This window comes from Lolium rigidum, chromosome 7 (genome assembly GCF_022539505.1).
Source record: "Lolium rigidum isolate FL_2022 chromosome 7, APGP_CSIRO_Lrig_0.1, whole genome shotgun sequence".
Lineage (NCBI taxonomy): Eukaryota > Viridiplantae > Streptophyta > Magnoliopsida > Poales > Poaceae > Lolium > Lolium rigidum.
Window position 1 is genome coordinate 185775213 of NC_061514.1, and position 27505 is coordinate 185802717.

The 27505-nt window shown below is 44.2% G+C and overlaps 1 pseudogene; it reads right to left on the reverse strand.

Moving 5' to 3' along the window:
• The window catches only part of LOC124676242, an 83568-nt pseudogene extending 60680 nt beyond the window's left edge, over positions 1 to 22888 (reverse strand).
• Positions 22889 to 27505: the final 4617 nt, after the last annotated feature.

Here is a 27505-nt window from a genome sequence, read left to right on the forward strand (position 1 = left end):
GGCGCGGGGGTGACAGCGAGTGGTGTTGAGGGTTTTGAAAGGAGAGGATGATCCAGCGAGTCATTAATAAGACTTTGTGGTGCCGATACCAAAGGTGGCGAGCCCGGAAGAGTTGGGTCAGTTTCGGCCAATAAGCTTGTGCAATGTCATCTATAAGATTGTGTCGAAGGTGGCAGCAAATAGAATGAAGGTGATTCTACCGGAGATCATCTCGGAGGAGCAGCCTGCGTTTGTACCTGGCAGACTTATTACGGACAACATCATCACAGCATATGAATGTTTACATTTCATGAAGAAGAAGCGAGCAAAGGGGCTTCGGTGTCTGTGCCTCGAAGTTGGATATGAAGAAAGCCTATGATCGAGTAGAGTGGACCTGTTTGCGTGCAATCATGCTTAAGCTGGGTTTTCATAGGCTTTGGGTGGAGATGATCATGCGATTGGTCATCTCTGTATCCTTCTCAGTACTATTTAATGGATGAGCTACAGAGAGTTTTACCCCTTCTAGGGGGATTCGGCAGGGAGACTCAATCTCCCCCTATCATTTCCTGTTGGCAACAGAGGGCCTTTCGTGCCTCTTAAAATCAAGAAGTGAGTCATCGATCTTAAGTGGAATTAAAGTGGCCACATCCGCCACGGTGGCAGGACACTTACTCTTCGCTGACGACAGCCTGCTGTTCTTCAGAGCTGATAGAGAAAATGCGGAGGAAATTAAGGATGCGTTGGAGGTTTACTGTCGTGCTTCAGGCCAACAGGTGAATATGGATAAATCGTCCATTCACTTTGCCAAGGGTTGTAGTCAAAGTATCAGAGCTGAGATCATGGATTTGTTGGATGTTCATAACGAAGCTCTAAGTGAGAAATACTTAGGGATGCCTATAGATGTTGGTACTTCAACTAATGGAGCCTTCAAATATTTAAAGGATAGAGTTTGGAAGAAAATCCGGGGCTGGTTGGAGATGTTACTATCCTCGGGAGGTTTTGATAAAATCAGTAGCCTGAGCACTAACAACATATTGTATGTCCTGTTTCAAGCTACCAAGGGGTTTATGCGAGCACATCAACGGTTTGATTCGGAACTTCTGGTGGGGTAGCAAGGAAGGCAAGAGGAAGACCTACTGGGTGGCGTGGGAAGCTATGACTAAACCAAAAGGGCTTGGAGGGCTTGGGTTTCGAGACATAGAGCTCTTCAATTTGGCTCTTCTCGCAAGGCAGGCATGGCGAGTTTTGCAGGATCCTCAGAGTTTAAGCGCTCGGATTCTCAAGGCAGTTTACTTCCCATCTTGTGATCTCTTGGAGGCGGAAGTTGGATCATCTCCGTCTCGGGTATGGAGGGCAATCAGAGAAGGGAAGGAAATTCTCAAGCAAGGCTTGATCCGCCACATAGGTAATGGAGTGGGTACTAACATTTGGAACACGAACTGGCTGCCGCGTGATTGCATGTTGAGGCCGGTCTGTTGTGTACTCGAGGACCCGCCCCAGATGGTGAGTGAGTTGGTTGATGATCACACAAGGACCTGGAACAGTGACAGAGTTCAGGAGGCGTTTGTACCCATGGACGCCGAACTAGTGCTGAATATACCGCTTCCGACGTGCCAACAAGATGACTGGTGGGCGTGGCACTATGAGAAGAGGGGTATTTTCACGATGCGATCAGCATATAGGATGTTGGTAGAGGTGAAGGAACGGCGGACTGCATGGTTGGAAGACAATGCAGGCAACTCGGATAAGAAGAGGGAGGAGAAGGACTGGACATCGCTGTGGAACGTTAGAGTTCATTCAAAACTGCGAGTTTTCCTTTGGAGACTGGCTAAACAGACTCTCCCCTCGATGGATCTTCTCCACCACAGACATATGGCGCCTAGTGATTCTTGCAGTCTGTGTGGAGTACAAGATTCCTGGCGGCATGCCCTTCTCGAATGTAATATGTCAAGAAGTGTTTGGGCCTTGCTACCTGATGTTATGGTAGAGGTGGTTGTCAACATACAGGAGCCTGATGCTCGAGGATGGTTGGCAGCGGCAATAGAGGCGTTGTCGCATGAAGAGTTCACTCTGACGGCGGTGAGCCTATGGGCGATCTGGTATGTGAGGCGAAAGGCGGTGTATGAGGAGGTGTTTCAGATCCCCTTGTCAACGTTGAGCTTCATCAACCGTTTACGTGCGGACTCGGAGTTACGAGAGGACGGCGGACAAGCCGGAGAAGGGGGCAGGGCCGGCTGCGCCGAGGTGGATTCCTCCACCACCGGGTGTCACAAAGATAAATGTCGACGCAGCTACGTCGAAGAATAGCAAGCGAGCAGCTCGGCCGCTATAGCAAGGAATGATGCGGGAGTTTTCCTGGGAGCATCAACCGTGGTGATAGCATGTGTTGATGACCCAGAGGTTTTGGAGACTATGGCTTGCAGAGAAGGAATGGCGTTAGCTGCCGACTTATATTTGCGCCAAGTCAAATTAGCGAGTGACTATGCCAATGTAATCAAGAGCATCAACATCAATGATATCCTCACATTGTATGGCCAGGTGGTGAGGGAGATCGGGATAACCAGGGGAGGAGTTCGAGGTTTTCGAATTTGTTCATGAAGGTCGGAGATCCAATGGGGATGCACACGTTCTAGCTAGAGGCTCTTTGTACTCCTGTGAGGGAAGGCATGTTTGGCTTAATGATCCACCTGATGGGCTTTGTAAGAACATTTTGATTGAATAAAGCAATAAAGGGGCGGTGTGCTAAAAAAACCAGTTTTTTTGACGGAAAAAGATCGCCGGAGAAAACGAAATCTAGAAAAGAAGGCGGTTAAACATCACCCACGCATGATGCAACGCACGCACGGTCTCCTCGAATGATTCGTCCCAACTACCCACGACTCCACAATCCATCCAACTGTCTTCACGTCGTCGGAATTTCCCCCTCGAGCAGAAGAGAAGACGACCGAGCCCATGTAGGAGATCCTGGCGCGCCACGCAAGGGGCCTGGTGCGCCGCAGGGGTCAGCCGCCAGCCCTAACGGGACCTCACCGGAACCATGGGTAGCGACCTCCACCTCGATCCCGGTGCTCGACCTGCTTATGGTTGCAATCCGTACGGAGCGCGCTGCCCAAGCGCCCGCCGATTGTGAAGGTCGATGCTATCGCTGAAGACGGCCACAAGCAACCAAGCGGGTTAACATTTTCTTCGGGCTTAGGCAAGGTCGTGGTATGATCAGCCCCTGGTCCGTAAGTTTGCTTGTTTTTCTAGCATAGTATCCATCCCTTTATCTTGGCTCGATTCTGATTGGCTGCAATTTGATTCGTGCAGGCTATGGCTAAGGGGAAGGCAAGGTACGAGAAAGTGGTGGATCTGGTAATTGTCTCCGATGTGCATGTGCGTTCAGCTATCTAATAGATGTAGAATGGCTTGCTGAATTGATCATGTGAGCTCTCCTCATTCTGAATTCCTGGTTCTTAGGTTGCTGAATTTCTCATGTGAGCTCTCGCCGTGTTTATTCATTGATTACTGAATTGCCCACCTGAGCACTCACTGTTATGGTTTGCTAAATTTTCCCCTTAAGATTCTAGAAGTTCTTCAGTTTGCTTTATTTTTACACATTGCTTGGTTTCTAGAAATGGTACATTGAGGTTTCTGAAATGTGTGGGGTATAACATTGTCATTCTTATGCAGTTTGCTTTATTTTTACACATTGCTTGGTTTTATTGTAGAGTGGACATTCTTCAGTTTGCTGCCCCACGTGTGGACCGAGATCCTTCTTCCCATCGCCTCCCCAATGCTAGGGCATTACACATATGTATGGTCTACATGTACAAACCGTCTGAGAGGAACCACGGCATTCTAAGGGCATCCACAATGTATGGATGGTCAAATCTGACAAAACACAGTATTTGGCATCGGAACTACATATGGCTACAACTCCACAATGTACCATAGCTAAATATATGTACGGTGGGTCCCGTTACCGAATAAAACCATCGTAAAAAAAAGGGTGTTCTCTCTCTGTGTGCTATTGTTGTATCACAAAGAAATAAATATTTTATTGTGAGGGGGGAGATGGCATCGGAGCAAGTAGTTGCTCCGGTTCCCAGTTTTCCTAGCTTTGGAACCACCTTCACAATATAGGGAACTAGTTCCAAAAACAAAAATGCATAAATAGAACTACTTTTAGCTACACATTGTGGATGCTCTAATTCGCATGAAGGCTGGATCCTACAATGAAAATCACTAGCAGATTCTTCTTCCCTTTTGGCCATTCACCTCATCCAATCTTCGTTGTCCATGTACATCAAAGAAGATTGCAAGTAAATTTGTTTGTGCATATTTTATTTTACGTAGACAAGGTGTTTGATGGAGATACCAGGTAAAAATAAATATATGAATTTTGTATCCACCACTCAATAGCATAACGCTTGAGGAAAGTGACATGCACTGCATATATGATGGATGTTCTACTGAATATGGACTAACGTAAGACTGTCTAGGAGTGAGAGGATTGTCAAGGATTTAAGTTGGTTCTGTTTCACGCCTTAATTCTAGCATTTGGATTTGCCGCTTTCGTTAGTCTGACTCTGTAAACTAAAAGCCTCACTCATTTTACTGGAAAACGTGTTCTGGCTAATCCACTTCAATTCAATGATTATTCTTCAGAAACTGATCCCAGGGTAGAAATAATGATTCGGCAATTTACTAAAATGCTGAAGTACTTATAACCTCCAGTTAGTGTTCACTTTCTTCCCTTTGCTGAAATGCTGAAGTAATATCAATCGTGCAGCCATCACTAGCATCTGCAAGCTGCAGTCCATGGTTACAGACCGCGTGGCTGACGCGCCGCACCAGATCTTGGCGTCTTTTGCGTGCCCCCCGTCATCTGGGAGTTGGGGGGGGGGGGGACAAATGTCATGTCCTCTCCTAGCTCCTCCACAACCACCCTGGGGGCCGCTCCAGGTGCGACAGGAGGCCTAGCGCACTCATGCCTTACCCGTAGAAGCCGTCGATGTTGTTTGTTTTATCTGGTGCTCTGTTTTCCATTTAGCACTTCTACTAAATTCTTGTAAATTTCAATATTTATTGCCACCGTTGATACTGTTTTCTTTGTAAGATTTCTAAACTCGCAGGTTTTAACTGGATTGACTGGGGGTACTAAGATAGGCTGACTAAAAAGAGTGATACACTCTTGGAGTGCCATATTGCTACCGGTTTGACTGTTATCTTTCTCCTTCTGGGTGATCTGCTCTTCTGGTGGTAGGTATTAAGCATTTTGCTACCTTTTACCACTCCTTAAAAAAGAGAGGTATGATTTGAGGCAACGGTCAGAATTAAACGAGGTAAATTAGGCCCGACAGTCCATCAAGAAGCAGATAATAATAAAAAAATCATTCGGCCCAGCCCACGCTCTGCCTAATCGGTTGCCCAAAGCCCCGACCTGACGCTGCCGCCGCCGCCGCATCAACTCTGCTGCCACGACTCCGTGTAGACGCGAGCGCCGCTGACGCCGACAAATTGAGCAGGGACGCCGCCAAGACATTGATAAGAGACGCTGCCGCTACATCGAGCAGGGTCTCCATCGCCGCCGCCACTCCATTGCCAAATCCACCAGCGACCAGCTCGGCGGCACGCCGCCACTAGCTCGCCCCATGCTGCATCGCTGCCATATTCATCCGTTGCTGCCATCTTGGAGGTGGTAGATGGGTCAGGTACGCAAGTCTTGACATGTATCCTAAATTCCACTTCTCCTGAGACTAACTGCGTGTTGAGCCACTGTGACCACCGGCGAACCGTCACGGCTGCTCTCCTCTGTCGTGGAAGACCAAGTGCCTCGGAGAACCAGCAGCTAACCCAATCTGAAAGATTAGTCCGATTGGTAGCCAAATTCATCAGCTAGGAGTATGTTCGTAGCTGAAATTTTTTGAAGCAGTAGAATTATTTGTATACGTCTAAAATGTCTAAAAGATTTCTCTAGAGAAGCCATCTGAAAGTTGTTTCAAGAAGATATTCGTCCAGAAGTATAATACTGCGGTCGACATTTGTCATGTAGAATGCACACCAATGTATCATTAAGCACACATGCTCTTTTTCGAAGTTTAAAGCAACAAACTATCTCATTCATATTATTTTCTAGGAAGCAGTCTACAATCATAGTAACTAACAAAGGATGTGCAAGAAGTATCTTGGTGCCTTTTATTTTATCTGAGGTTCTTTCTAAACAAGTTGACTCACATTTTTGGTGAAGAGTGATGGACTTCCACAGAAAAAATTACTAGCTTGTAGAAAGAAAGTGAGGAATGACCAATAAAACAACTATTTATCCTATCTGATTAGGATGGCAACTTAACTACATTCCATGGAATGTGTTCAGCTGTACTTTGGGCCTAGAAGTTGATCCACTAAGTAAGTGATATAATAAAACAGCAAAACAGGTATTAGTGTCACGTGTCCTGGCAACGCGGACGATTTTGTACTTCATGTATTTTACTAGTTAATCTACTGTCTCCTTTATATAATTTTTCATGAAGCAGTCTACTACCTCCTGTTAATAACATGTTTGTTTTCTAGTTAATGTACTAGTTCATGCCTTGCATTATTTTTTGCAGATTCCTACTTTAATGCATATATTCACCCCTTTTTATCCAGGTACTTTGACTATGGATGCTGCCCTCACGGGATTCTTGATCACTGGTTATGCATTGGCTATCTATCTATCACAAAGAGCAACGGAGATGTAATAAGTACTTGGCTGGTAGCAGTTTTGCTATGTTATTACATGATCTATTTGTTGCTGAAACTGAATGTACTTGCAACAAAATTTTCTTATTTAGCTTATTGTACTTGGTACTTATTTGCTGTCAAACATGACATCTGGAGTGCTGTCAACCGTGCTTTTGTTTCACATATGGTGCTGTGAAAATAACTTTCTTTTTATTTGCTGTCAAACAATATATTTCGATTATTTGGAGTGGTTGTGCTTATATGTTGTCAAAATTGATAGCGATTTCTAGTATTTGGCCCAACTTCAGAATTGGATTAACTGGAACTTCGAATAGTTCACCTTACTGAACTCCAAATTTAATTTACATATTCCCAGGCACAATGACAATACAATATAAATCAAATGAGATAACAAACTTAGCTGCCAGATTTCTACTTCAAACTGTGACAACTTCGATTAAACACTAGTTCCAAACTGAATTAAACATAAATAGTACCAAACATTACAAATTGAATTATACACCAGAGAGAAGATGTTCATAGCAAACTACAATCATGCCTCGCCAGGAAGACCAGGACCTGCGCCGTCGATCTTGCCGCGCCATGTCAATTTTGGTGCAAAGGGCACCTGTTTAGGCTATAACTTGATTTGGCGGAACAGACATTGATGACGCGGCCACGCCAGCAGACTGAATAGATGACGAAACAACATCATTTTTCACCCAACCAGCTAAACATGGACCAGCAGGAGGAGGCTGAAATGGCTGCATGGATGAACATACTGGATGTAAAAACAAAGCACTGATAAAGCAGACATAAACAGGAAATTATTTGTAGAAACATACAAGATGGCCCACTAAGTGGTGGGTACGTGGCACCAGCCTTTGGAACAGCTGCCAACGCTACATACATAGCTTATGTACTGCTCCATTTGGAGGAGAGCAAGTAGGATCAATGAATAAAGTATTGATATCTGGATTTGGCCGAGGGTTCTTACGTACAAAGTTAATATATGCTGCCAGTTCAACCTGCGTATGTTCTCAAGGAATCACAAATTTGCACATTCACAGAGTAATGGAAGATTAAATATAACATCAAGCAGGAACTCACATAATGTAACACTATTAGATTATTAATTACAGGCCTTTGGTTAATTAAAGTCTGCAAGCATGATGCCTTGAGAGTTGTAAAGACAAGTTTCTTGCGGAAAAGGAGATTTGCTTCAATTAGTTTTTTTTAGCTCAATCAGCATAATACTACGAGCAGATTCTGAATCCCCGTACTTACATAATTATTCATTTTCCCTGCAGGTGAACATCAGACATCAAATAATTTGAGCTACTTCAAACAAAAAGTAAAACAAGTATACTAATAATATACATAAAAGCAAATTAGATCAACAAAAAAGGCACACACCACATCCCCACTAATATAAAAAGAGCTAGAATTGCGGATCCAACGGATCTTGACCATCTAACTTAGATATCCAACGATCCACATCGCCAATCAAACATTGTTAGACGTCCCGCAAATCACATCGCCCCACTACCATCCCCACTCATCCAAACCCGTTTTCCTAACCGCCACACGCCGCCGTGCTTGCGCGAGGACGCATCTGCCCTGGTTCCCAACACGAGGAGCAAAAGTCAGCTACTTGCAGCATTAAACGGTTACAATGATCTGTTGAGATATCCCATCACCAAGGTAAATTACATATATTGACCGCCTTGTTTACCTATAGTTCTCTACTTCATACAAACCATGGAGGCAAATCACCAAGGTAATTTTTTTATAATAATGATGAATTGGTCCAGGCAGCAAAAACAAAGCTATTTCACAGTTTTATGACATTCAGGGACAGTGAATACTACGGAAAAAAATGAAAAGAATATGTGGGTTGTGTTTTCATCTTACTGTGCTTAATCCATGGAACATTTGCACGACATCATAGCTACGGAAGGTGTTAAATATGGTTACTACCTCGATGCTAAACAATGGTCTCATTGGCAAGGAAATGCTCTTTAATTTTCTATGTATGGTACACTGTCCGTATCACAAATGACAAGATACATGTTCACACAAGGTACATATGTTTGACATTTTGCAACTAGCATGGTACTCTGTTTACAAATCTGAACGTGAATCTTCTGAAATGATATATGGTTGATGTATCCTCTCAAACAATATGTTTCATTTTGAGTATATTCTATATCAACTTCATGGCCGGTTTTTACTAAGTAAACTTTCATGGGTTGTTTTAAAAGTGTGCTCTTACAATCTGGATATTGCTGGACATATGACCACATGAAAAAAGATTTTACCTGTAGGCCATGTATAATCTTGGCACTGATCAAGTAATCTCATGGTTTTATATTTGAAAATTGATATCAACAGAACTTTTATGGAACAACTAACAGTATTGCGTACACGCGCGAGTGTGTACTTATTTGATGACTAACTATCCAATGGAATAGCTCTGGGATCCTTCACATTTATGTTCTTCGCTGATGCCTTTTAAGATTACACGTGCACGTGCACGTTTACTAGTATTGTTAAAAGCAACGGTTGTGAAGTGCCACATTCGAGCAAGAAATTTACATACTAAGCACAACTAGTGATCCCTTATTAATAGTGTTGACAAGGATGCTCACTCAGCTACAGGTTCATTTCAATTCAGGATATGCCAAATGATTGAACAATGTGATTACTGATTACAGACAAATTGCAACCGCACCAAACATAACAGTTCAATAATATGTAAGCAAAACGCTCTAAGAATGAAGTTTGTATTCTAAACTACAATTCTGTAATATATCTGAAGCTAATAATGGTACCAACCCTAACCCTTGATGCTATGGTCGTAGAGGACGATCACAAATCGAAAAGAACCTAGATAAAATGGATGGATGCTTAGTTGCTTACAAGGTTGTAGCCAGGGAACCCCTCCTCCCCGGTGTGTAGCGGCGCGCCGCAGGACCACGAGGAGCACCAGGAAGGACCGACGCCGGAGAAGGCTAAGCGCCAGCGACGCCTTCAATCACCGAAACAAGCGCCTGTGACGCCTCCCAGCGACTCCATCCATTTCGCTTCCCAAACATCGTCGGCCTCCTACCATATCCTGCGCCATCGCAAAGCTGGCAAGGGCGGCGCGTCGCGAAGAACGCCAAACCCCACTCGTGGAACCACGCAACGAAATCGGCCGCCTTGGCGAGCGAGGACGCCGTCGCCGAGGATCGGCTGTGAGGCAAGGGCGCGCGGCGGGGACATGTAAGTGGTGGGAAGGAGGCGGGGGAGGGGGGAGGTGGAGATCTTGCCAAGCTTGCAGGCGGTAGGGGGCCTAGGGGCCGCGGCGGCTGCGGCGCCAAAGCCAACGATTGTCGGCGGCATCCCACCCAGCGAGCTCGTGGAAGAACGAGGGTTAGGGCGATCACGATTGGACATGGGCTGGGACGTCTACTGGGCCGGGGCCTGGCCGCCTGGGTACGGCCTTTTTCTTGTTTGTTGCGAAAAATGACGGAGGTATGTAGGGTACCACTAGATAAAGACCGACCTTTACGAAGGGAAGTTGAACCAGCCAATTGATGACGCGTGTCAAACACCGCGCGCACGCGTCCCGTACTCGTCCCACGGCCCGTACGTGCAGCCCCGCGCGCGTACTCGTTCCGGCGCGCGTACGTCAAACCTCGCGTACTCGTCCCCGCGCGGCGTGGTACTCGTGCCCGCGCGAAGCACACTCATATCTAGCTACCCAATCAGAATCGATTGATCAATTGATCAGCTCACATACGTACTCCGCCTTCAGCTAGCTACCTTGTACGTGCCATTTTTTTTGTACACGTTATACTACGTATAACTGCAACTACACCTATATATAATACACGAGTACAATTACGTACAAGACACAAGTACAGTTACGTCAAGACACGAGTACAGTCACACACACGAACGAGTGCAGGTACAGCCGCGCACACGAGACAGGTACAATCGTCCACATAAGACAGGTACAGTCGCGCACACGAACGAGTACAGTCGTGCACACGAGCAGGTACATGTACAGAAGTATAGTCACACACACGAGCAGGTACAGTCGTGAACACGAGCAAAGTACATGTACAGAAATACAGTCGCACACACGAGCGAGTACAGTCGCGTACACGAGTAAGTACAGGTAACACACGGACGAGTACAGCTACCGAGTAAAGGGAAAAACTGCACCAAACACACTAAAAACAGAAGTACTTATCAGTTGAAACACGAGTACAGTTAGGTACACACCACAGGTACAATCATACTACTATTGAAAGTACGAAAAAAAAGTATCTCCAAACCTATCAACATTGGATCTAGTTTCGAAGATCTCGACGCGAGGATCTCAAAAGTGAAAACGGTTCGCAATTTGGACTTACGGTTCTCAAGATATTTTATTTTGGAAAAACGAATCTAGAAGAAAAAGGGAAAAACTGACACAACCCAGTCTTCTCTCTCCTCCCCATCCCCACTTGCTTCACTCGCGACACGTGGCGAGCAGGGAGACCACTTCCCATGGATTTTCTGGCACCACAGCGTGCCACTTGTCGCGTGCGGAGCGAGTTATCTTCCCTTCGCGAAGGTCGGCCTTTTTCTAGAGTTTTCGAGGTATGTATCTTTCATACTGGCCACGTCTTGGAGGGGAGTATGAATTTTTTTAAGCCATTAGATGGACGAAAATGGAGGGCTACTATTCACTTGGGGGTACCACAAAAGAACTCTTGTACTCTCGATTGTTTGTATCTGTTGAAGTTTTGTTCTGATATTCTTAGTATTTTTCATTGAAGATAAGTTTGAAGTGTTATGTAGATGACATCCTAGAGGATTGTGAAATTAATGATCATGTTCAGGTCAAGCCAGCATTTGAACCGATGAAGAAAAATTAAAGAAATGAGCAAAGATCTAGAAAACAATTACTATTGTATTGCTATGCTGCCTTTGGACGTGTCAAAGAAAAATAAGGTTGGTATTTCTTTTAGATGGAAAAGCTAGAGCAGCGAGTACGCATCATTTCTGTTAGCAAGTGTGATGTTCATGGTTCGGCTGTGCCTATTTGTCTTATATGTAACCATACATGATACTAGCATTCTCTTATGTATGTGGTTAGCTGCTGGAGCACGAAAATCAGGTTATACATCAAATATTTATATCAGATTTCAGAGGGTTCATAATTCTTTTGTCAATATATATCAAAGAATGGTTATGAGAAGTTGATGTATTTGAAAGGATTGTAACATGATGTGGCGTTGTTCTTCAGATCATTACCATATTTCTGGCTTGCTTGCTTCATATATTAATTATGCATGGAAGTGTGGCAGTAATAAGGTTGTCATACAGGTACCATGATGTACACATAACAACATTGTTGCATGAAAGTGAGGAACCATATTTAAGCAACTCACTCAACTTGCAGTTTGACAAAAGGGTAGCCAAGCTATGTATATATGCACATATAGAGATTTTCAAACTCACATGCCCTTCCAAAGTTTATTTGATTTAGTAATTTACTATATTCTATTTGAACGGTGAAGAGATTTGCCTCCTAATACATGGAAATATGTTTCCTAATACACAAGATGAGGAAATGTATTTGTGCAAAATGCTTGAGATCTAAATTGTTACAACCATTAATGCCAAATATTCTCAACCGCCTTGGGTAAGAATATCAACAACTTTTACATCCGGTTGCAAGAAGATACTTTGGATAGCCCTCCCTCCCATCCAAAGAGAGAGAGGGAGAGAGAGATTCATCTTCCCCTGATCACAACAGAGGAGGCTATAACTGGGAGTTCCTTCATACTCCATCCGCCGCTCTAAGACAGGGAGGAACCTCAGTGTCATCTTTGTTCACATGTTCCAGTTATCGGCAATATTAATGAGCATTATGTTTACATCTGTGAAGAGGATCCGTTGCAACGCACGGGCATTCAACTAGTATAATCATAGTGGAAGAAAAAATAATCCAGCGGAACATGTCATGACATTTAGAAGAAACACACCAACAAAAATACGAGAAAACAAGCTGATACGAGAAAAAAGATGATAGAGGAGAAATTTACGATAATGTAATAATACCACTAGAAAAAATAGTAAAAATAACAAAAACTAACCAAGTGAAAAACTTTATGATTCTAGCATACACAAATGATAAATACCAAGAGTGAAAAAACACATATTAACAACTCTCGATTAATAGTACAGAAAGAAACAAGTAGACCTATTCAATTTAGTTGTTGGAACAAAATCAACACATGTCTACTTGAATAATTCATGACAAGTTGAAAACTTGAGGAAGCGTTTTCAACCACGAAATGGTACAATTATTACTACTAGTGGAACAAAAGAGAACCCTAGTCAAATTAAAAGTAAACTGAATGCAAATAATTTATGGTGAAATGAAAATACACCTAGAGGAACAATTCCATACTATTATGTGGACATTAATGGAGTAGGATAAGTTCTTGGTAGAACAAACCTATGCTAACGGAAAAAAACATACATATGTTAGTAGGACTAAAATTAAAATAGTAGTGGACCAAACTAAGACTATTGCTGGAAAAGAGTACCAAGTAAATTGGCTTAAATATACAATAAAAAGATGATAAATATGCGAGGAGGAAAAAGATATTTATGGTGCACCGTGAAAAATGTAAAAAAAAAAACATGTAGATACAACCTATCAGGCAATCTACGATTGGTGCAAAACCAGGCTGTGGCTCACCTAGCCTAGGAGATATTTGTAGATTTTAGTCCACTAACACCCATTTTAATCCGCTACAGCCTGCCCAACCTTTTTTCAGTTATGTCCGCCAATGCTATATATGCAGTTGTGTATAGTCACATTTGTTTAAAGATCACAAAATCATTGTTGCTTTCTAGGTTTTAGAGGAGCGAGACTACTAAGAAGATTACCAATACAAAAATAGGTATGACAATGCAATACTACTAGTGGAACAAAACCATTGTAGGTCTACTAGAACAATTCATGACAAGCCAAACATAAGATTACAAGATTCTAGACATAACTTAACAAATGTATTTTTTTAAATCGATAGGGGACTATTTGATGGCGAAGTATATATACGCCCATAGGAACAATTAAAACTATTATATGGATAATAACTTTTTAGTAGGATTGCTTATTTGTGGAAGCGAATATGTTGAGGTTCAACCATACACATATTAGTGCAAAATATATTGAGTAAATTGGCATAACTAGAAAGAAAAAATATTAAAACAATGTGGAAATAAGATGTGAAGAGGAGACAAAGGATTAAAGGTCCACCACGAGAAAAAAGTTAATAGCATTGAGAACTAGCTATGTGGTTTTGCATAGTCACATTTCTTTGAAGACTTTAAATCTTAATTGCTTTGGTCGCTTTGGAGCAGAGAACCGCTACCGTAAACATGGTATATGTGTCACATGTGGCAGGTAGTTAGGCGCTGCCAATACCAGCCACATATCATTAGGGGTCCATGATGAAAGAAAGTAAAAAACTTAGTAAGAGGTGGTCATGTCCTAAGAATAACTATAGAACAGTTTCGTTGATCACAACCTAACACCTACAAAATACTGAGACAACTCAACCTCATATTCACCCCTAGTCGGGAAGTGACTATAGCTCGGTTGACTTATAGATGGTTATTTGGTAGTTCGGCATTGATAGTCAATCAATGTCTTCTCATAATTATCTTATCATCGTGTTTTTTTTTTTTGAAATGGGGAGTGTAACCCCGGCTTCTGCATCATGATGATGAACACGGTCTTTTATTAAAAAAGTGTAATACTTAGTCTGACAACTCTCACATCTCAATCATCACCTACAGTTGATACAAGAATTAACCAGCGGAACAAATAAAATATAGTAGCACTACACATCACTGTAGCCTCCTAGATGCCGCCAGCCAGTCTGGCACAAGATATCCTGAGCGACCGTCTGGAGCCGTGTGCATCCAGAAACCATGGCATCCCACTGTCCCTCCGGCGAAAGGAGAGCCCATAGCTGAACCCAGTGTGTCATCATATGGACCTGCAAGTAATGAAAATATTGTTTTTTGTTAAAGATAATATCATTTCTTGCCCTCCAAATAGACCAACATAAAGCGAAACCCCAATTCGGATGAAAGCTTTAGATTGTCTATCTACTCCATTTAACCAATTATCAAACATATTTGTAATATTGGTTGGAGGTGGAAGATCAAAAGTGATATTAACCGTGCGCCAAAGAAGTTTAGCTAAGGGACACTCAATGAATAGATGTTCGACGGTTTCCTGTTCACCACAAAAAAACACACTTCATACACCCATTCCAATTCCGTTTAGCTAAATTATATTTAGTTAAAAGAACCTTGTTACTGAGGAACCACATTAAGTTTTTTATTTTTAAAGGGAGTGTAACTTTCCATAAATATTTTCTCATTTATGGGGTGTGATCACTCATAAGATCCTCATACATAGATTTTACCGTAAACCGACCATTGGTTGTCAAGACCCAAACAAAGCGATCATGCTCATCATTTAGATTTACCCTCATTAGTTTTTGGCATAACTGTATGCTTAAAGTCCATTTGTTTCCCAATAGCGCCCTCCTGAAACAAATATTCAGCGGGGTTTGAGATAATGCATGAGCTACCGTTACATTTTTGTGACGCACAATATTATATAATGACGGGTATTGATTCGCTAAAGGGGTTTTCCCTAACCAAGTATCTTCCGAGAAACGAGTGTTCATTCCATTTCCAATTTTAAAGAAACCTCTATTAAAAAACTCCTCCTTCACTCGCATTAAACCCTTCCAAAAGGAAGATTCTTTGGGCTTAGCTTGTACTGCCGATAAGTTCTTCTGTCTTAAGTATTTATTGTGTAACAGCTCCTGCCACACCCCGTCCTCATTAAGCAACTTAAAGAGCCATTTACTCAATAAGCATTTGCTTTTGAGTTCGAGTACCTCAATACCTAAGCCACCTTGATCTTTAGGCCGATAGACAATATTCCATTTTGTAAGCCTATATTTTTTCTTATATTCATCAAACTGCCAGAAAAACCTAGATCTATAGAAATCTAATCGTTTCCTTACCCCAACAGGTATCTCTAGAAAGGATAACATGAACATAGGTAAACTAGTTAAAACTAAATTAATAAGAACCAGTCTATCTCCGTAAGACAATAATTTTCCTTTCCAGCATCCCAGTTTGCTTTCAAACCGTGTCTCAACTGGATACCAGTCAGAATTTCTTAGTTTTATGTAGTGGATAGAAATACCTAAGTATCTAAAGGGAAGAGATCCAACATCACATCCAAAGATCTGCTTATACCGATCCGCTTCATCATTTGCCTTACCAAAACAGAAAAGCTCACTTTAATGGAAATTAATTTTTAGTTCCGAAAGTTCTTCAAAGATGCATAAGGTTAACTTCATGTTTACGGCTTTGAGGAGGTCATGTTCCAAGAAAAGGATCGTATCATCGGCATACTGTAGTATAGAGATACCTCCCTCAACAAGATGAGGAATAAGCCCTCCAACCTGACCATCATTTTTTGCTCGTTCAATTAAGATGGCAAGCATATCTACTACAATATTGAACAACATAGGGAACAAAGGTTCCCCTTGCCGTGATCCTTTCTTTGTTTGAAAATAATGACCAATGTCATCATTTACCTTCACTCCAACACTCCCCCTTGCACAAATTGATGAATTAAGCTACACCATTCTGTGGAAAAACCTTTCATTCTCAAGGTTTGTTGTAAAAAAGGACCACTTAACTTTATCATCTGCTTCTTCGAAATCAATCTTAAACAACACCCCATCTAATTTATTACTGTGAAGCTCATGAATTGTTTCATGGAGAATGACTACCCCTTCTAAAATATTTCGACCCGACATAAAGGCAGTTTGTGTCGGTCTAATAACCTTTTGGGGCAATCCCTGTTATTCTATTTGTTCATACTTTTGTAAAAAAATTGAAACAAACATTTAGTAAGCAAATGGGTCTGTATTGTTGTATTTGTACCGCATCCTCTTTCTTGGGTAACAAAGTGATGACACCAAAATTGAGTTTCTAAAGAGACAAATCTCCTGTACTCAACTCATTAAAAAGTGCCATTAAGTCAAACTTTATTACCTCCCAGAACTTTTGATAAAACTCCGCCGGAAAGCCATCAGGGATGGGTGCTTTATTATGTTCCATCTGTGAGATTACCTCAAAGACCTCCTCTTCAGTAAAAGGAGTTGTTAAAATCTCATTTTCATTAGGTGAAATCTGCGGAATATCATGCACCATTCCTTCTACTAAAGAAATGTTGGTCGGCTCCGGTGGCCCAAATAACTTTTTATAAAATTCGGTGATATACACCTTAAGGTTGTCCTCTCCAACAATTGTCTCTTCTTGTTGTTCCAATTGAAAAAAAATTCTTCTTTCGATGTTTACCATTTGCAATCTAATGGAAATACCTCATATTATTCCCCCTTCTTGGATATGCTTAACTTTCACGCGTTGAGCCCACTTAGATTCTTCCTCCCGTCTTAATTTATTCAAACCCTCATTTGCTTTTTTAAGTTCTTATCTTTCTTGCGGACCCAAAGGATTTGTTTCCGCTTTTATATCAAATTGATCTATGATGGCTAATAGTCTCTCCTTCTCCTTTTTATATTTCCCACTTTGATTTTTTGCCCAACCTTTAAGGAACTTTCTAATATGCCTTAATTTATTTAACCAAACATCTATGGGATTCATTCCAGCCACCACCGAATTCCACTACTTCTCTATCATCTCAAAAAAACCTCCTGTTTCAACCAATGTAACTCAAAAGAGAATTTTGATATATTACCTAGATGTGCTTTAACCCCTGAGCCAATAAGAATCGGTGTATGATCAGAATTCGCCCTTGTTAATGAATGAACAGTCACTAAAGGAAATTTTTGTTCCCAAGAGATGGATGCTAGAACTCTATCTAACTTCTCATAAGTAGGTTCAGCTCGACGACTCACCCACGTAAATTGTCTCCCCGAAAGAGCAATTTCTCTTAAATTCAAATGTTCAGTAATTGCATTAAACACAAATGGCCACCGAGAATTATTATTATTCTTTTCTTCCCTCTTCCGAATAATATTGAAATCACTACCCACCAACATAGGTAATGTTTCAGACTCACACGTTCTCACTAACTCTGCCAAAAATTCTCCTTTGTGCATGTCATGGGCAGCCCGATAAACCGGCACCAAAATCCATTCAAAACCATCTCTTTTGCACTTGATATGAAGTTTTACACAAAAATCTCCAGTAGTCACCTTTATCACCTGTAGGTATCTGACTTTATTCCCACTAGACTCCAGACCTACCATGAGGAGGTAAACAGAACCAAGAATAATTGTAACCCGCAGCAAGTTGGTTCAGAAAAGGAATAGAGAAGTTTGATCTTCCTGTCTCCAACAAGGCTAGAAAATCTAACTTATGTTCCCTAATGGCCTCTCTGACAAACAAAGGCTTTGCAGTATCCCCAAAAACCCCTGGATTCTGATTCATTCCTTTTAGATTCTGCATTATGAAAACTGTTTTTTAATTCTCCGCCTAGTACTTTTGCGAATATTATTAGTGTCATACGTTTTCCTCTGCCGAGTTCTTTTTTTCTTTGACAACCAGCTTTAGATGCTCCAATTGATCATCTAATTCCAGTGGGATACCATCATCCTCAATCAAGTTCTCACAAAGGGTAGACACTTTGGACATAACAAGGGTCGAAGGACCCTCCTCCTTATTCAAAATGTCATCCACATTTTTCTGCAAAATTGTTAAAATACGTTCCTCCTCTAACATTTTGATACCCTTAATAGACTTTACCACCTCCATTTCCGTTTTTCCCAAAGACACTCCTAGACACTCCGCTCTATTAATAATATCAGACTCAGAAATATTAATAATAGAATATTTTGGGATTGAAGTATTACCTGTATTAAGAGGCTCATCACGCATCTGTGCCCTCTTCATAGCTTTCTCCATCTGTGGCAAATCCCCATCTGTCTGACATCCCAGCTGGGTACTAGACCTCACTCCAGATGAGGCCTTTGGAATACCCCCGAAAGCAATAACCTCCTCCATAGTAGGACTAACTAGCACATTATCAGGTGAGCACTCAATGAGATTGAGAGAAAAAAATAAGAATTCATTTCATTTGTGACTGACTGAAGGGAAGGAGAAAAATTACCAATGACCCTCTGAGGCGAGGCAATCCCCGCCGTATTCCGATCATCCATCTTGAGTTTCCCCTCTCCTTTATGCAACATGAAATATTCTCCCTCATTCTTTTTTCAGAAACACAAGCACTAGGCATAATAGGATGACAAAAATTCCCTGTGTCAAAGACATTACCTCCAGCCATCAAAAACTCATTCTCATAAACCTCAGAATTAATATAATTAATTGGAAAATTTGAAACTTGTTCCATACCGTGAGCTACACCCACTGCATGCACAGAAGATCCACCTAGCCCTGCAGCATCTGGCCCCAATGATTGGCCATCATTGAGCCAATGATTAGCCATCATTGAGCCAATGATTGACTCTGGCATCCTAAACTGACGCTGCCCCACCTCCAACAGGCGGCAGGATTTTCTGCGGCCAGGACGCCGCATGGGCGTTGAGCGGGAACTGCATCGACGCAGACAATCCCAGACGAGCTCCCCCCCTACGCCCTGCTGCTGCTGCACATGCGTGGCTGACAGTGGCGACAGTCCACTTGCCTCCTTCCCCTGCGTCCGGATCTTCTGCGTCAAGAAACCCCGCGTGCCAACGTCCACATCAGCGCGAGCAGCCGCACTGGATCCAGCCTTGGCAGTAGGGTGGACAGTGCGCTCGCACGTGGAGACCGCGGGTTCGCCCACCTGCTGGCTGCTAGCGATGGCGCCCTGCTGTCCACTGCTGCTGATGCCGCTGTCGGCTGGCAGCACGCTGATGAGGCCAGCTGCAGCTGCTGCCCACCTGACTGGGATAGCGCAGTCTGCCTGCATCTCTACGGCAACGATCCCAAGGCATTGATACCCACCTGGGGCAATCCCAAGGTAGATACGCCTGAACCACAATCTGCATCAAAATCAACACCAGTTTTGTCATTTAGCATCTGAATTTGAACATGAGATAAAGTGTTGGAAAATTGCTTTTTTGACCCAAAATTTGGACAGATAAAGGAGTACCTGTGGGACTAAGTGGCACTTTAATAGACCCAATATTAATATCATCCAAAGGTTGAGCATGCAATTGCATCCCTTGGATTCCATTGTTGATAATAGCACCATCTTGTCCTCCATTGTTTGAATTATTTCCTTCATCTGGCTCTTTGGGATCCATATCCATGGCATTACCCCCCTCTTTGTTGTGCTCTCCATTATGTGCATCATCATTTCCATCATTACCATTGTTCATCTCAGCCATATCAACTTCTTGAGACCCATTGGCTTCCTCCACCTCAAAATGTAGCTTAAAGAAACCCCTTCTAATGAACATATCCCTGTCTTTAGGAATAAGATTACGGTCCAAACACCCAATATTGGTCCTAAGAACCTTATTATTCCTTGTGTATGCCATGTCAACATCTAGAGTCTTTCCAAAAAGAGTCCCCACACCCCATAAGGATAAATTATCAGATCTAATATCACTTGGCAAACCAGATACACGAACCCAAACTTCTAGCAATGTATACATTGGCTCCGCCAATGAAGACCATATGTCAAAAGATAAGCAAGCTTACCTGTCATTACAAATATAAGTACCAAAAAATTTCAATCTTTGAACTTCTTGCTTACTTGGTAATTTAACCCTGTATATATTCTCCTTGAAATGAAAAACTTCCCAATTGAACTTGTCAGAAGGAACAATCTTCTTGAGTTGATCAATGAGTTCAGGGATAGTCATAGCATCTCCATCAACAGTGATCTTAGCTAATTTTGGGTTCTCCACCTTTTCCTTAAAAGCACCACAAGGAAGCTCAAAAAACATAAGACCCTCATTTGCATATCCATGTAAAATTGTTGTGGGCTTGGGAGCTTGATGCAGGTGACAAGCAGGGGTAGCATGATGGACTGACTCACATAAATCATAAAAAGGGGTAGAACAATCGTCAATGTAATGTCCAAGTTGTTTGCATTTAAAACACCTTGTCCTTCATTGTCCTTCCCTTTGGCTCCTGCACCCTGATTATCTTGTACCCCGTGTGTTGGCTGTGGAACTGCATTGGGCGCCGCAACCGACGTCATCGCATGCTGACCCGTACCCCTGTCAAACTATCAGCATTTGCTACAAAAGGAGGTGCACTCTGAGTTGGTTCAGAAACCTTGGTGGCTGTCGTGACCACTGCGACAACCGCCTGCACTGTTTGGTGTAGTAAATCTGTGTCAATACCACTCCTTGCTTGCATGCTAGCCCCATTGTCGCGAACACGGTAGTGAAAGCCACGATCAGCATGTCAGCGTTGTTGATTCCCGCCATAGCCAAAGATTCTTCCCAGAGTTGTAGCCTGAATTACGCTGATAATTTCCAGATCAATGTTGATGCTGATTTGTGTTGTTCATACCACCCGTACCGCTACCTTCCCTTGCACAAAGTTGCTACCGGTTCCCAGACCAAGATGCTCACCATTGCCTTGGAATCCACGATGACCACCACGAACACCTCCTGTGTTCTGCCGGCCACGCGGAGCACCGATCCCCTGCCCTTGGAAACCACCTCGTCCCTGGAAGCCGCCGCGGCCCTGGTAACCGGCACGGCCTGGATAGCCCCCTCGGCCGGCGTTGAAAGCTCCACGCCCCGGGTTGAACCCACCGCGGCCGCCGTCTACATTCATCTCGGGCGCCCGCCGCCGCAGCAGTGATTCTCCTGCGTCAATTCTGCGCCAGGAAAACCCTAGTAATTTCCTGAACGCATGACCCGCGATGGATGAACCAACCTTGACCTGCCTTGGCCCATGGTCTCCGTCCGATCGAGCCACATACGCTACTCGATTCCTCGCATCCGAGGGGTTCCAACGAACCGAAATTTTGTTTTGGCTAGCCCGCAGTCTTGCCAGGCCCAAACCCATTTTTTTTGAATTTTCCGCGAGTTTCGGATCATGTTCCCTCCCGGTGATCAGCGGTGGCCGATACCTCCAGCGAACAACCGTCCAACCTCCATTATTATCGTCCATGAAGACCGATGGTTCGATGACCGGCCTTGCCTGGACTTTGTTTTTTGCAGCTCCTTTGCCCAACGGCAGCGGAGAAGATCGGGATGTACCTTGCGTAAGCTCGAGCGCCATGGCCACCTTGGTCGCCGATGTAGTTTCAACAACCTCAATGTTTTGATCGATATTTCTTAGGAATGATTTAAAAAAGTTATATTTGGATCCCCATTAAAAAGAACAAAAACTAAATAAGGTAGATTAACTAACCAAAATTAACTGAAAACAGTTATATCGGCCAAACTGTCACAAGCATGAAGCATGGATACTGCAGTATATTGCATAATTGCAATCATACTATACTGATAAAACTTTAATTTTCAAACATATTTATTCATAAAACATACGGAGTACAGTATATGCAGTATCACAACTTGATCGCAGCTAGCTTAACCATTTATTGCATCCGGTAGCCGGCATGCATGCTAATGGTACGGTCCATGCATGCGTGGCACCATACAAAGTAGAGTACGTAACACTAGTATGGGCTCTGTCCCTCGAAGTTGCCCGGCGGGTTGTAGCTGCAGACGACGAAGACGCCGCCGTCGTTGTCGCAGACGACGCGCGCGCAGCCGATGGCCGTGGAGTCGCGCCACACCACCTGTGTGTAGTGACCGCACACCTCGCCCGCCGCGCAGCTGTTGCTGCCATGGTCGTAGAACTGCTTCTCCGACACCCACGAGTTCACGGCGTCCGCCGCCGACCAGTCGGCGCCAGCGGAGCCCCAAAAGATGTTCTCCCCGTACTGCCCGCCGGAGTGCACGAGCTGGCAGTCGCCGCGCCGCTGCTCCGCGTAGCTCTGCGCGTACGCAGCCACCGTATCGTCCCACGACACCGGCCCGACGCCCACGTCGTCCCGCGCCGCGTTGTGCGGGTCCACGAAGTCCTGCGGCGAGTTCTGGGCCGCCACGGTGGCCGCCATGGCGGTCGCGAGAGCTAAGAGCAGTGCTAGCTTCGATGAGTACGCCATTGCTGATCGCGCTATGCTTTAAGAGCAAAGGTTGTAGATGTGTGAACCTCTGATCGATGAGTTACGTATTTATAATGCTAGCGCGATTACTTGCCCAAGCTACCTTGCTAGGAAACTGGAATAGGAAATTTCATGACGAGTTGTACGGGTCAATTTTGATCAAAATTAGTTCCAAATTTCTGCTGGAGCCTAACATTTTCATAGAATTCCATGTCCGCTATCATCTCGACAGGGGAGAGAAGGATAAACTCGACTACTCCCTAAGGTGTTATTAGAAGCAATACAGGAGTGTATTACTTGTAATAATAACAAGTAACCTTGACTTGGCAAACAAATAGTAATATATATATGTATATATAGTATATATAGAGCATGTATCTTTTCTTGGAAATTACTGATGAGGTAGAGGTTTATAATTCATCCGGCCGTCCATTCATATGTGGGCACATGTTTGTCACTAGTTGCACTGCACATCATCACGATAAAATTCAATAAGAATTGAGCGTGGTTGCTTACAACTCTTTTGATGCGGAGTACCGAAAGCTACACTTGGGTTAATTTATCCAAACAGCGAGTTGCATCGTTGAAATTGCTAGTATGTTACCAATCTTACATTGTACACATAGCACGAAGCCTCGAGAAATATTGATCTAATCCAATCCAAGTGCGTTCTCGAAAAAGTCCAATCCAAAGGTCGCATCAGCTCAATATTTTCCAGCAGAGGGCAAGAATTTCATACACGCGGCGGTCCACGTGGACTAGGGATAAACTCTAGTATCTTTGACCTGAAAAAAGGAATTTAAACTGTTTCAAACAAAAGATGGTTGCCTCGAGACAACTTGTCTATCGGGGCCGAGCCGAGGGTAGTGGCTAGCGCCGCCATGGATGATGATGAAGAGGCCATCGGTGCTCTTGGTGTTTGGGAGGGAGGGTCGGAGGTAGATCAATGGGTCACGACTGCCAGGGTTTAGTTGGGTTTTGTCGATTGTGGTTCTCCGGAAACAGCATACCGCAGCGGCCAGGATGTCCTTGTGGTTTTTGGTTTTGCATGGCAAAATCGCCGGTGAAAATAAAATTGAAGATCGGTCTGGATGTCGAGGAGGAAGCTCCTATGATAGCATGTTGAAATACAAGAAATCGGTGCCCTGTTCAGGTCTTAAGTTGTGTGTTAGGTATGGAAAAAAAAACACATACGTAATGTATACAAGGTGGGTCTAATACAGGTATACCGCAGGCACACCACGTCGTCGCCGCCGTCCGTCGTCGTCGCCACGCCGCACCACGCCATCGCCGTCGCCGTCGTCCGCGCGCAGCAGTAGCTCCCCGCGCGCCGGCAGGGTAAGCCTCCCTCGTCCCTCTCCACGCCGGCCGCCGTCGCCATCCCTCCCCATTCTCCTTCCCCTCGCCCGCACGACGCTCCCCTAGCCGCGCACGCCGCCGCACGCCGCGGTGCCGACCTCGACGCGTCCAGGTGGTCGTCTTCCACCCTGCCGCGCGGAGCACCTCCCGGACGCGCTCCAGGTGCTCGACGAAATGCGCGTGAGGAGGGAGGGCACGAACGGGGCGGCCTGGAGGAGGCGGAGCGTGAGGAGGGGCTGCGGGCACGGAGGAGACAGCGGAGGAGGCCGTTGGCATCGCCGCCTCCGCAGCGAGCGCCGCCCCGACGTCCCCCGTGTTGGCGTTGTCGGCTTGGCGTCGGGCTCGGGCGGTGAAGTCGACGCCGAGGGAAGCACCTCGGGCAGGCGACCACCAGCTCGTCCTCCACGCCTCCCCGCCGACATTCTGCACCGCGGCGAGCTTCCCCGCCCGCGCCGCCACCGCAGTCCACGGCGGTCGCCGAGCTTCACCGTCGCCCCGCCTTAGCGTTTTATTGTTCCTGCAGCTGAAGTGCATATGAGTTATCTTTGTCCTTCATATAGTATTTATTTAATAGCATAGATAAAAAAATCTACATATGAGTTATCTTTGTCCTTCATGGTTTCAATTTAAGTACTGAAAATTACTTCCTCCTGCCCAAAATAGGTCATATATAAAGTTTGGTTAAAGTCAAACTTTGTGAAATTTAATTATGTATAGATGTAAAATATAAACATACAATGAAAACAAATCATATTTCAAGAATTATCATGAAATATGTTTTCATATTATATGCATTTGGTATAATAGATCTTCATATTATTGTCTATATTTCATGAAATACTGCTTTTTTTAGGGGACACAGATCTCTTTATTGAACAATCATAAGACGTACAAGATCTATACCAGGAGAGTTTAGGAGCCACAGGGGGCGTCCTTAAAGTAAATCTAGAGTATTACGAGCTAAATTGTAGCATGCACATTCGGTGCTCTTCCTTCATGAATAAAACTAACATCCATGAAATCAAACCTCCTTACATTTATTTCCTCGGCGTTGGCGTCGGGCTCGGGCGGGATGACACCGTTGGAGCGCATGTAGTCGTAGTAGGGTTAGACGTTGAGCATGAGCGCGCCGCCGAGTGTTAGGGTTAGGGTTCTTGTTTTCTTCATTTGAATTGTTATCCAAATGATGAATGAAATATAATTGCTTTCTTAATTTTGTAGTGACATTGAGCTATGGCGGACGGCACCTTCGTCCGAGATGAGGAGGGGGAAGAAGCGGTGCAGAAATTGATATATGAGAGTGCCCGTGGGGCTGATGGAGATGAAACAGATTTTGCCGACTTTCTGAATGATTTCGGCGAGGGTCTTGAGTCCGAACAAGTTAGAAGAGACAACGAAGTTTCCATAACAAACTCCGCCGAGGTGTATATTTATGTATCAAGTCTATGTTCATATCACTAGATGCATTCATTTATTTGTATTTCACTTATTAACGAATAATTTTTCTATTAGCCTTCTGGAACATCGAGCAAGTCTCGTTAAAACAAAACGAGGCCCGACGCGAGTTCTAAAGGGCGAGGGTAGGTTAGCCCTCACGGCATTTAAGGATAATGGTGAACCGGTGCATCCCAAAGATCACCGCACCAAATTTACAAGTCAAGCTGGAGTTCTTGTTAGGGACCATGTACCGATCAGCATTCGAGAGTGGCATAAGCCGAAGAAAGCGGACAATGAAGCTAGTTATGTCAACGACGCGATGAAAAAGTTTCTTTGGGAAACTCTGCTGACACGCTTCAGCCTACCGGAAGACATGACGGAAGGCCAGAAGAATAAAGTCAAGGAATGGACTCTCAAGAAGATGGCCATACAATTCCAGACTTGGAAGAAAAATTTATGGGACAAATATAAGAATGAAGATCCAAGTATTCGATGATAATCTAGTGAAGATAAAGGATCACTGGCAAGAATTTAAGAGGTATAAGCAATCGTCTACTTTTGTGTCTCGATCGGTCACAAATAAGAAAAATGCTGCAAAGAAGACAATTTGGCATCATATGGGGTCAGGTGGCTACAAGACTGCCATTCCGAGGTGGATAGCGTATGAAAATGAACCGATGGCTGCAGGAATCACTCCACGGACATGGGACCGGCCCGAACGGTCCAAGTTCGGTTGTTCGCGCATGGGGCAGGGTTGGACCCAAAGACAGGGCTGATCGTTGCGAAGGGAAAATGGAAGGAAAAGATTGAGCAAATCGTACCGAAGCTTGTAGCTGCAATTGAACAGGTTCGAAAGGGAGAGTACATTCCCGATAGAGAGAATGACGAGCCGACACTCGCTACGGGGAATCCCGAACACGTTGGACGGGTACGAGCTCGCCCAGGTCTCACCATGAAGGAAGCGTTCCCGCAGTCCGCCGACACTTATAGAAGCCGTTCGCGGAAGAAGAAGAAGGACGCCGACATTGTAACGGAATTGTTAACTAGGGTGGAGGCGCTTGAGAAAAATCGGAGGCCACCCGACCAGCCGATGTTCCTACAGGATCCTCAAGCCGATGCCGCCCCATCTCAGCGAAGAAGCGAGTGTGGGTTCCACGCATCTTGACGGGTGTGGAGGAAGCTACCCCGTGGATTATGTCACGGAGAAGACAGATTGCGAGCTCTATATGTTATTCGAACCGCGTCTGTTAAGGTGGCGGTCGGTTATGTTTACCCAAGTGAAGAAGGAGCAACGCACCACCATATGCCCATTCCACCTGGCTGTGTTCGTGTCGGGGTGGATGAAGTTGTTCCGGCTTTTGAATCAGTGGAGCTTGATATTCCTAGAGGTGACGATGAGAGGACACTTGCCGATGTCAAGCACGGTTTCGCCCTATGGCCGAAGAAGTACGTCGTCCTTCTCAAAGGCCACCGACTCCTCATAGCAGTCCACATGAGCATCAAAGGCCTTCGACTCCTCCTCCTAGCAATCCACATGAGCAAGCAAAGTCCATACCTACCCGAGAGGGACCCCAGCATGAGTCCACCACCTCGAGATCCTCCGCGTAAGACAAGCGCACGGTAAGCGGAATGGTACGCCGCCTAAGAAGAGATCTAGAAAGGAGAAACCACTCGCCGCCTATTGAGAAGTTACCTTGGGAAAAAACTCCCGAGGAAAACCAGGAAGCCGTTGAGTCCCGACGGAGGGCCTTTTTGCTAAGAAAGAGCCGGAGATACCTTTTGAGAAGACACTAGATCCGGTGAAGGTTTATCGTACAGTCG